Source organism: Macadamia integrifolia, chromosome 8, assembly GCF_013358625.1.
Source record: "Macadamia integrifolia cultivar HAES 741 chromosome 8, SCU_Mint_v3, whole genome shotgun sequence".
Taxonomy (NCBI): domain Eukaryota; kingdom Viridiplantae; phylum Streptophyta; class Magnoliopsida; order Proteales; family Proteaceae; genus Macadamia; species Macadamia integrifolia.
The window spans coordinates 27,877,723-27,886,753 of NC_056564.1; the positions used below are offsets into that span (position 1 = coordinate 27,877,723).

At 41.0% G+C, this 9,031-nt stretch overlaps 1 long non-coding RNA gene across 1 annotated transcript in view; it reads right to left on the reverse strand.

The window, feature by feature from the left end:
* The window catches only part of LOC122087661, an 8,073-nt gene extending 5,618 nt beyond the window's left edge, over positions 1-2,455 (reverse strand). Inside the window, exon 1 of the long non-coding RNA XR_006142803.1 lies at positions 2,399-2,455. This is a non-coding gene — a long non-coding RNA (uncharacterized LOC122087661). The remainder of the gene's footprint in view (positions 1-2,398) is intronic.
* Positions 2,456-9,031: the final 6,576 nt, after the last annotated feature.

Consider the following 9,031-nt stretch of genomic DNA (forward strand, 5'->3'; position numbering starts at 1 on the left):
CCCCCCCCCCACTAACTCCATCTCCTAGTACCTTGATACGGGTGCCTCACACCATATTACCCCTGATCTTCAATCCCTCTCTCACTATGATCCCTACACTGGTTATGATCAGCTCCATGTTGGCAACGGTAAGGGTATTTCCATCACACGCATTGGTCATTCCTCTATCTCTTCTCTCTCATCTTCTCTTCATTTCAAGCTTAACAATATTTTGCATATTCCTTCAATCTGTAAGCCTCTTCTCTCTGTTCAAAACTTCTGTCAGGACAATAATGTTTTCTTCGAATTTCATTCCTCTCATTTCCTTGTTAAAGATCAGGTCCACAGGAACACTCTTCTTTCCGGGCTGAGCAGTAATGGTCTCTACATGCTCAAGGCTCCTTCTTCCCAAAAACTTTCCATCAGTATTACCAAAAGAACATCCATTGATGGGTGGCATCATCACCTTGGGCATCCTTATGAGCGTCTCTTCCGTTTTATGTTATGCACCAATAATTTGCCGTGTCAGTCTACACGGTTGAGTCATCTGTGTAGCGTCTACTAGCTTGGCAAGGCCAGTCGATTGTCATTAGGTTTATCCTCCTTTATTAGTTTATTTCCTCTCGATCTAGTCTACAGTGATGTATGGGGACCCGCCCTTATCCCCTCCCCTGAAGGTCACAAGTATTTTGCAATTTTTGTCGATGACTTTTCTAAGTACATTTGGTTCTATCCCATGGTTCGTAAATCTGATATTTTTGAAAATTTTAAGCGTTTTTAGGCCTTGGTTGAACGCCTCTTTCCTCATAAATTAAAATCAATATAAAATTATTGGGATGGTGAGTACTGCACCCTCCCTACTTTCTTTGCCCCTCTTGGCATTGCCCATCGTAAGGCTTGGCCCCATACACATGATCAATAGGGTGCGGTTGAACGTCGCCATCGTCACATAGTTGAGACTAGCCTCACCCTACTTGCTCATGGGTCGGTTCCCAGGCAGTTGACAGTATGCCTTTGACACAGCAGTGTACCTTATCAATCATATGCCCTTTCGTAGCACCAATCATATTTCCCCCTTTCAACTTGTCTATCACAAGGCACCTAATTACAGATTTCTTCGTGTGTTTGGGTGCCATTGTCACACCCCGTTTGCACAGAATCGAGCTGGTGGCCAAGTTAACTCTGATTAACTCACAAACCTGTCAGGATCAACAATGCAGTAACTACAATGCAATATACATCTACTAAACTAAGGTAAAACCTATATTTTCAATAGAAGGTCTGTTCATAATAATACCTGTAATTGTTTTTCAAATACTTGATACCTAAATTGAGTCATAAAAGTTATATATATTTGGGCATGAAGGCATGATATATACACAAAAATATAACAATTTATGCATTAAGTAATCAAAAGGGAGTACATTAAAAAGAATAAAAAAGAATCACTCATGAGTCACAGCTGCCATGCAGCACAATCATTGCACGTGCAATCAGCACCATGCTCGAACTCGTCAGGGACCCACCAGTCCTAAGATGGAAACTCCACGGTGGGGCCCGACTCCTGATCACTAGGCAGGTAACCTGTAAAATCACTTAAAAAGAGTTGTGCACGTGGGATGGGCTCACTAGCTCAGTAAGTGGAAAGGAAGACCACACAGGGAAAACCACATAAACAGTCACCAAACAAATGTGCCTATATGCAATTCATTTTAACCCAATTATTCTAACAACATTACTGGGTCATAGGTTATGTGTTACTCACAATCATAGTGCGTGTATGCCCCGGGTCCATAGGGTTATAGGAGAAGGCCCACCATTGGTATCGAAATTTAAAATGCAAGCCGACTCTCAGCAAATTTAAATGACAGAAAGTAAATGGGTGACTCCACATGAAATAAAAGTAGTACGATCGGCCCTTTGAATATACCACCAGGGTTACCAACTGTCATAGCGATCAACCATGCGTACTCCTAACCGCTGTAGGAGTTTGACAACCGTAACCCGATGCTTCCCCCCCCAATGATCCCCTAACACGTAAACCCCTGTCGGGAAGGGTCGTAGCACAAGGGTACAGGACTTCCTAGCTGTATGCCTCTATATAAGCATAGTACGATTACACAATGGCACCGCGTCCCATACCACGGGCCACTATACACTCGTTTTTAAATCGACTACGACATCTAATCTAGCATATACATCATATCCAAATGAAATTCTTTCATCACAATCATCAAGACATAAAAGATATTCATCATAAAGCAAAGCATATCATGTTATGTAAATGCGCTTACAATGCGCGATATGGCATATGTGATGTCTAGTCTACACACAAGTGATATGATGACATAGCTAGACAAACACATGTTAAATGATGCATAACATTTTAAAATTAAATCAGAGTCCACTCCCCACTTACTTATATATGTACACGGTGCTTCTACTCGATACGAAAAAGATCCGATGTGTGGGTACACATATATTGAGTGTAACCTATTATAAACATAATGATTTATCATTTCACTATTTTGGGGTCAAAATCATCATGTTTGAACACTAAAATCAGGTTTAAAATCACAAATGGGGGTTACCCATCAAATTTGGACCAATTCTAGGAATTTTGAAAAGACAGATGGGCTAGAGCCAAAGACCGGTGGGCTATGAAGCCCATTGGTTTCAGCCCGCTGTTACTCCAGAGCCTAGAAACTGAGTTCTGGGAACTCAACTGGACTAAAATGAGAAGATTGATAGGCTATGTAGCCCACCGATTTCAGCCCATCGGTTACTCCAGAGCCTAGAATCTAAGTTCTGGGAACTCAGGTGGGCTAAAACCAGAAGACAGGTGGGGTAAAAATACCCCCCAATCTTTGAATGAATTTTTTTCAATATCATTTTCGACTTTCCTCAAGCTTAGGAAACTTATTTGGGGATGATCCGGTGACTCAAATCACTTGTCTAAGGTCTAATCATGAACGTTCAACCTAGATCTAAGATCAAATCAAAAGAAAAGGAAGATTCTTACCTCTTTTTTAAGAACACCAATGAAACCCCAAATTTCACTTTTGCTCAAGAACTTCCAAATACTCTAGATCTTCACTAACACTTCTTTCAAATCCTTCAAAATCATTATACATACCTTCCATTAGGCCTTAGATTTGATTATTCGAGTAGGATTAGCAAGATCTAAGTGAGTTCTTTCCCAAAATCAAAAAGAGAGTTTAAGGATGGGGTTTTCCTAAGAATCCTTGGAATGTGTACAATACCTACCTCAAATCAAAGACCTCTATGAGCTGATCAAAAATCCAAACTCAAAATACTAAGACCCAGCTCCGGTAAAGCTCTACGGTCAATTTCCCCTTCTTCTTCTTTCTTCTTCTTCCTTTTTTCCTTTCTTCTTCTTTCTCTCTCTTCTTTACTCTCCCACCGACCAACTAACATTAATAAGGGAAAAGACAATTAATGTCTCCCCTTTTATATCTCGGTCCTCAAATATCTTCTAAATCTCAAGTGGGCTATCTCAGGTGGGCAAAATCTTAGGTGGGTATATCTTAGGTGGGTACATCTCAGGTGAGTATATCTCAGGTGGGCTTTAATGGGAATAAACTCCCACATAATATTAGATTATGTTGGCACCCATAAATACTAGTACGTACCTTTTTTTACATGACCTTGTGATGCGTACAAGTTCAAGGTTTGAGTGCACATATTACACTTGGTACCCACTCGGTCACCCTTGCTGCCATATTTCATATGGTACCTGTGTCAGTTCTTTCCGGTTCAACCCCTATATGATCAAACCATGTCAATGCGGTTAATTAAACCAGATTTAGAAAGTAGGGTATCACATTACCCACTATTTTTAAAAATTTCATCCCTAAAATTGTAGTACCTGGTTGTCCAAAAAGATGAGGATACAAGGTTTGAATATCATCCTCTTTCTCCTAAGATGCCTCTTCGATTGGGTGATTAGACCACCGAATCTTCACAAAAGCGATAGAGCAGTTGCAGAGGGTTTTCACCTTCCGGTCTAAGATCTCAGCTGGATGTTCTTCATATGTGATATCAGCTTCTAATATTCTGATTTCATATGTAGTACGTGGGATGGATCATGAACGTACTTCTTCAACATGGATACATGGAAGACATTGTGAACACTGCTGAGGGAAGGTGGTAATGCCAACATGTATGCTACTGCTCTAACTCTCTTCAAAATCTCAAATGGCCCAATATATCTCGGATTTAACTTGCCTTTCTTATGAAATCTGCACAGGCCTTTGGTAGGAGATATTTTGAGGAACACTTTTTTTTCTTGGAATTTCATTTCCGTTCTACGGCTATCTGCATGGCTCTTTTGACGTGATTGTGATGCTTTAATTCTTTCTCTAATGACATCAACTTTATCACACATCATCTGAATCATTTCTGGTCCAAGCATTCGATGTTCACCAATTTCGTCCAAGTATAGAGGAGGTATGCACTTTCTACCATATGATGTTTCATATGGAGCCATCCCAACTGTAGTTTGGTAGCTGTTGTTGTATGCAAACTCCATAAGAGGTATATATTCCTCCCAACTGCCACTTATTTCTATGGCATAGGGTCGGAGCATATCTTCTAATATCTATATTGTCCGTTCAGACTGTCCGTCTGCCTGTGGATGGAAGGCCATACTCAGATTCAAATGTGATCCTAAGGCTTGCTAGAAATTTTTTCAGAATCTGGAGTTAAACTTTGGGTCTCTATCTGATACAATGCTCACTGGTACACCATGTAAGCGTACAATATTATCCATGTAAAGTTGTGCCAGTTTATCCATGGTGTAAGTGGTCTTAATCGGAATAAAGTGAGTTATCTTAGTAAGCCTATCAATCACCACCCAAATTACATCCATTCCCTTGGGTGTACGTGGTAGTCCAGTGATGAAGTCCATTGTAATATTATCCCACTTTCATTCAGGTACTAGGAGAGGTTGAAGAGTACCAAAAGGTTGGTGCCATTCAGCTTTAACTTTCTATGCAAGACAAGTTGACACATACAAAGCTATTGTGGACTTCATTGCTGGGCACCAGTAGTGTTGCTTTAGGTATTTGTACATCTTGGTACTTCTAGGGTGAAGAAAGTACTCCGAACTGTGTGCTTCCTTTACTATTTTGTCTTGTATTACTTCATCGTAGGGTACACACAATCTGCCCCAAAACAACAATGCCCCATCACTGACTAATGTAAAGCTAGGGTCATTCATTGTTTGCTCTTGAATCTTCTCTCTGACCCGTTGTAACTCAGGATCCAAAGGCTGTTTCATTATGATTTCTTCCTTGATGGAAGAGTGTACCTGTAGAGCAGCCAAGGACATAGTCAACTGTTGAACACCATCTGCCTGGTGCTCTAGTTCCAAGGTCACTTCCTCATACAAGAGGATTTCATCCATTAACATTGCCTCTTGTATGAGCTTTGGAATGACAACTAGATAGGAAAGTGACACAATTTGAGCTTTCTGGCTTAATGCATCTTTCATAAGCTCAAGCCATCTCCTTTGTCTCATATTCAAGTCTTTTTGGGTGAAAAAATACTTAAAACTTTTGAAGTCACTGTATATTTTTCACTTTTCACCATACAAGTAGTGACACCAAATATTTAAGGCAAAAATGACCGCTACTAGCTCCAAGTCATGAGTAGAGTAGTTCTTTTCATAGTCCTTCAATTGTCTAGACTCAAATGCTATGACCTTGCCGTGTTGCATAAGTACACAGCCCAATCTGACTTTGGAAGCATCGGTGTACACTGTCATTCCACTTGTACCTTTAGGAATAGTCAACACTGGTGCTGACACTAGTCACTTCAGCTCTTGAAAACTTTTTTCACACTCTTTTGACCAATCAAACTTTACACCCTTCCTAGTTAGCTTGGTCATTGGTGCTGAAATTTGAGAAAAGTTCTCGATGAAGAGTCTATAGCAACCTGCCAAACGCAAGAAACTTCTAATTTATGTTACACTATTAGGTACCTCCCAGTCTACTACAGCTTTCACCTTATCTAGATCCACTTCGATCCCAATTTCAGACACCACGTGTCCTAAGAATCCAACCTATTTGAGCCAAAATTCACATTTTCTGAATTTGCATATAACTGTTGCTCTCTCAGTCTCTGTAGTACCATCCTCAAGTGTTTTAAATGGTCTTCTTCTAACTTCAAGTAGATCAAGATATCATCAACAAAAACAATGACCCACTTGTCAAGAACATCTTGAAACACTCAGTTCATCAAATCCATGAAAGCTGTTGGTGAATTAGTCAACCCAAAGACAACACTAAGAACTTATAATGACCATACCGAGTTCTAAAGGCTATCTTTGGTATATCACTATTCTTTATTTTGAGTTGATAATACTCGGATGTAAGGTCAATCTTTGAAAATACCTTAGCACCTTTTAGTTGATCAAACAGATCATCAATGTGTGGCAATAGATACCGGTTCTTGATAGTTAACTTGTTCAACTCCCAGTAATCAATGAACATACGTAAAATTTCATCTTTCTTCTTAATAAACAACACTGGAGCACCCCAAGGTGATACACGGGCATATGAATCCTTTATTCAATAGATCTTGTAACTATACTTGCAATTCTTTTAATTTTATTGGTGCCATTCTGTACGGAGCCTTGGACATCGGGGCAGCTCCAAGAATCAAATCTATAACAAATTCCAACTCCCTGGTAGGTGGTAACTGAGTCAGATCATCTGGAAAGATGTCTGGAAACTCTTTAACTATCTTAACTTCCTCTAGAGGTGTGACCTTTGCATCTAAATCAATCACCAATGCGAGGTACCCCTGACATCTATTTTCCAATGAATTTACTGCTTACAGAGCGGAGATGAGGACTTCTTAGCCTGTTTTATCACATCCGCTTGGTATACCAATTCCTTCCCTTTATTATCAATCACCTTGATCTGTTTCTCCGCACACCTCACGCTTGCTCGATGTGCTGATAACCAATCCATGCCTAGTATAACATCAAAGTTTTGCATGTTGAACTTGATGAGTTGGACATCTAACTGATTTCCACTGATATCAACGGTGCATGGCCCATATACTTTATTCAGCTGTGAAATTTTGCCTGTAGGTGTTCTAACTATCATTTTATGCTCTAATATCTTTGGTGCTATGTCAAGTTTCTCAGCAAATCTCTTTGATGTAAACGAATGTGAAGCCCCTGAATTAAACAAGACATATGCCAGTATACTTGATACAGGTAGGACACCTAATATAATAATGCACATAAGTATAACATGTCATCAATATTTACCAAAAGGTAATTCTCAATTTAAATCGTACCTGCTACCACTTCTGTGCTAGCTTAGCTTCCTCAGCTAACAAAGTATACATCCTTCCTTGTGGTTGACTCCCTTGAGTCAAAGCAGGTCTATACCCAGAAGGCTGATTGGCTGGTATGGTTGGTCTGGCTTGAAAATCTTTGGCAAAATGCCCATAGGTAATTAAAATAACGGTTCTGTAAGGCTTGAATCGGAGCAGGAACTCTCTGAGCCTGACCTGTAGCAAGTAGAGGGCGAGGTGACCTAGTAGCTGTGGGCACCGTACTAGTATTTGGGGGTAAAGATGTAGTACCTGGCCCACTAGCGGGTTGAGGAGAATAACCCGATGGCCTGTAGGGCTGCCTGTATGAAGGACCAAATCCGTATGATCCATGGAAATTCTTACTCAGGCCACCCGAATCCACATAAGGGTTCGCTCTCTTCCATACTCTAGGTGTAAGGGATGATTCACCTTTCATCTTATCTTCTATGGTTTTGGCCTTCTGTACAATTAAGGCATAGTCGATGAGATATAATGTCACACCCCGTTCACACCGAACCGGGCCAGTGACCGGGTTAACACCGGTTAACCCAAACCTGTTAGGATCTTCTGATACTGTATTCCACCACAGCATACACTCAACGAATAAAAGCTTATCAGATTAGCGGAAGACTTGGTTTACCTGTGAATATTCCCATAATACTTGATACCCGAATTGTGATACGATAGTTATATACATGTGGGCCCGAAGGCATGATATTTACACAATAAAAGTATAATTCACATATCAAGTACATAAAGAAAACCATAAAAAATCAGAGTATACAGCTCGGCTCGGTATCAAAGGCTAGAGCTCAGCTCGGCATCACATGGTAGAGCTCAGCTAGGCCTCAAAAGTGGAGCTTAGCTCGGCATCAGAACTGTGGCCCGCAGCACAACTCTTGCACGGGCAATCAGTGTCATGCTCTAACTCCTCAGGGGCCCACCAGTACTCTTTAGGGAACTCAATCGTGGGACCCGACCCGTGCTCTTCAGATGGATGACCTGTAAAATCATCTAAAAATGGTTGCACATGTGAGATGAGCTCACTAGCTCAGCAAGTGGAAAGATGGACCACACAGCAGTCCACACAACAAAACACAATCATATGCACTACATACTATGCAATACATTTTAAATCACATCCACCTAAGCAACATTACTAAGTCCTTGGTTTAGTGCTACTACAGCTAGAGTGCGCGTATACTCCGGGTATGAGCCGCGAACTCCATCTTGCGATACGCCCATAGGGCTGTCGGAGAAGGCCCACCGTGAGTACTCGGAAAAAAAATAAAAACATGCCGACCATCGGCTCTCAACAGAAAAGTAAATGACTGAAATTAAAGGTGCTGACTCCAGTAATTTAAAAGCAGTACGATTGACCCTCTTGAATATACCACCGGGGTTACCGACTGTCCTAATGACCCACCGGGCATTATGTCTAACCGCCACAGTGACCCGACAACCGCGACCACTGCTTCCCCCCAAATGGTAACCCAACACCTTAACCCCTGTTGGGAAGGGTCGTAGCACGGGACGGTGAAAATCCTAAACCGCATGCTCCTATATGACAATAGTAAGATTACATAGTGCCACCGCGTCCCATACCACGGGCCACCAATGCATTCGTTTCCAAGCCGACTACAACATCTAGTCTATTAATGCATTATGCACAATGATGTCAACATTCATCACATAATCA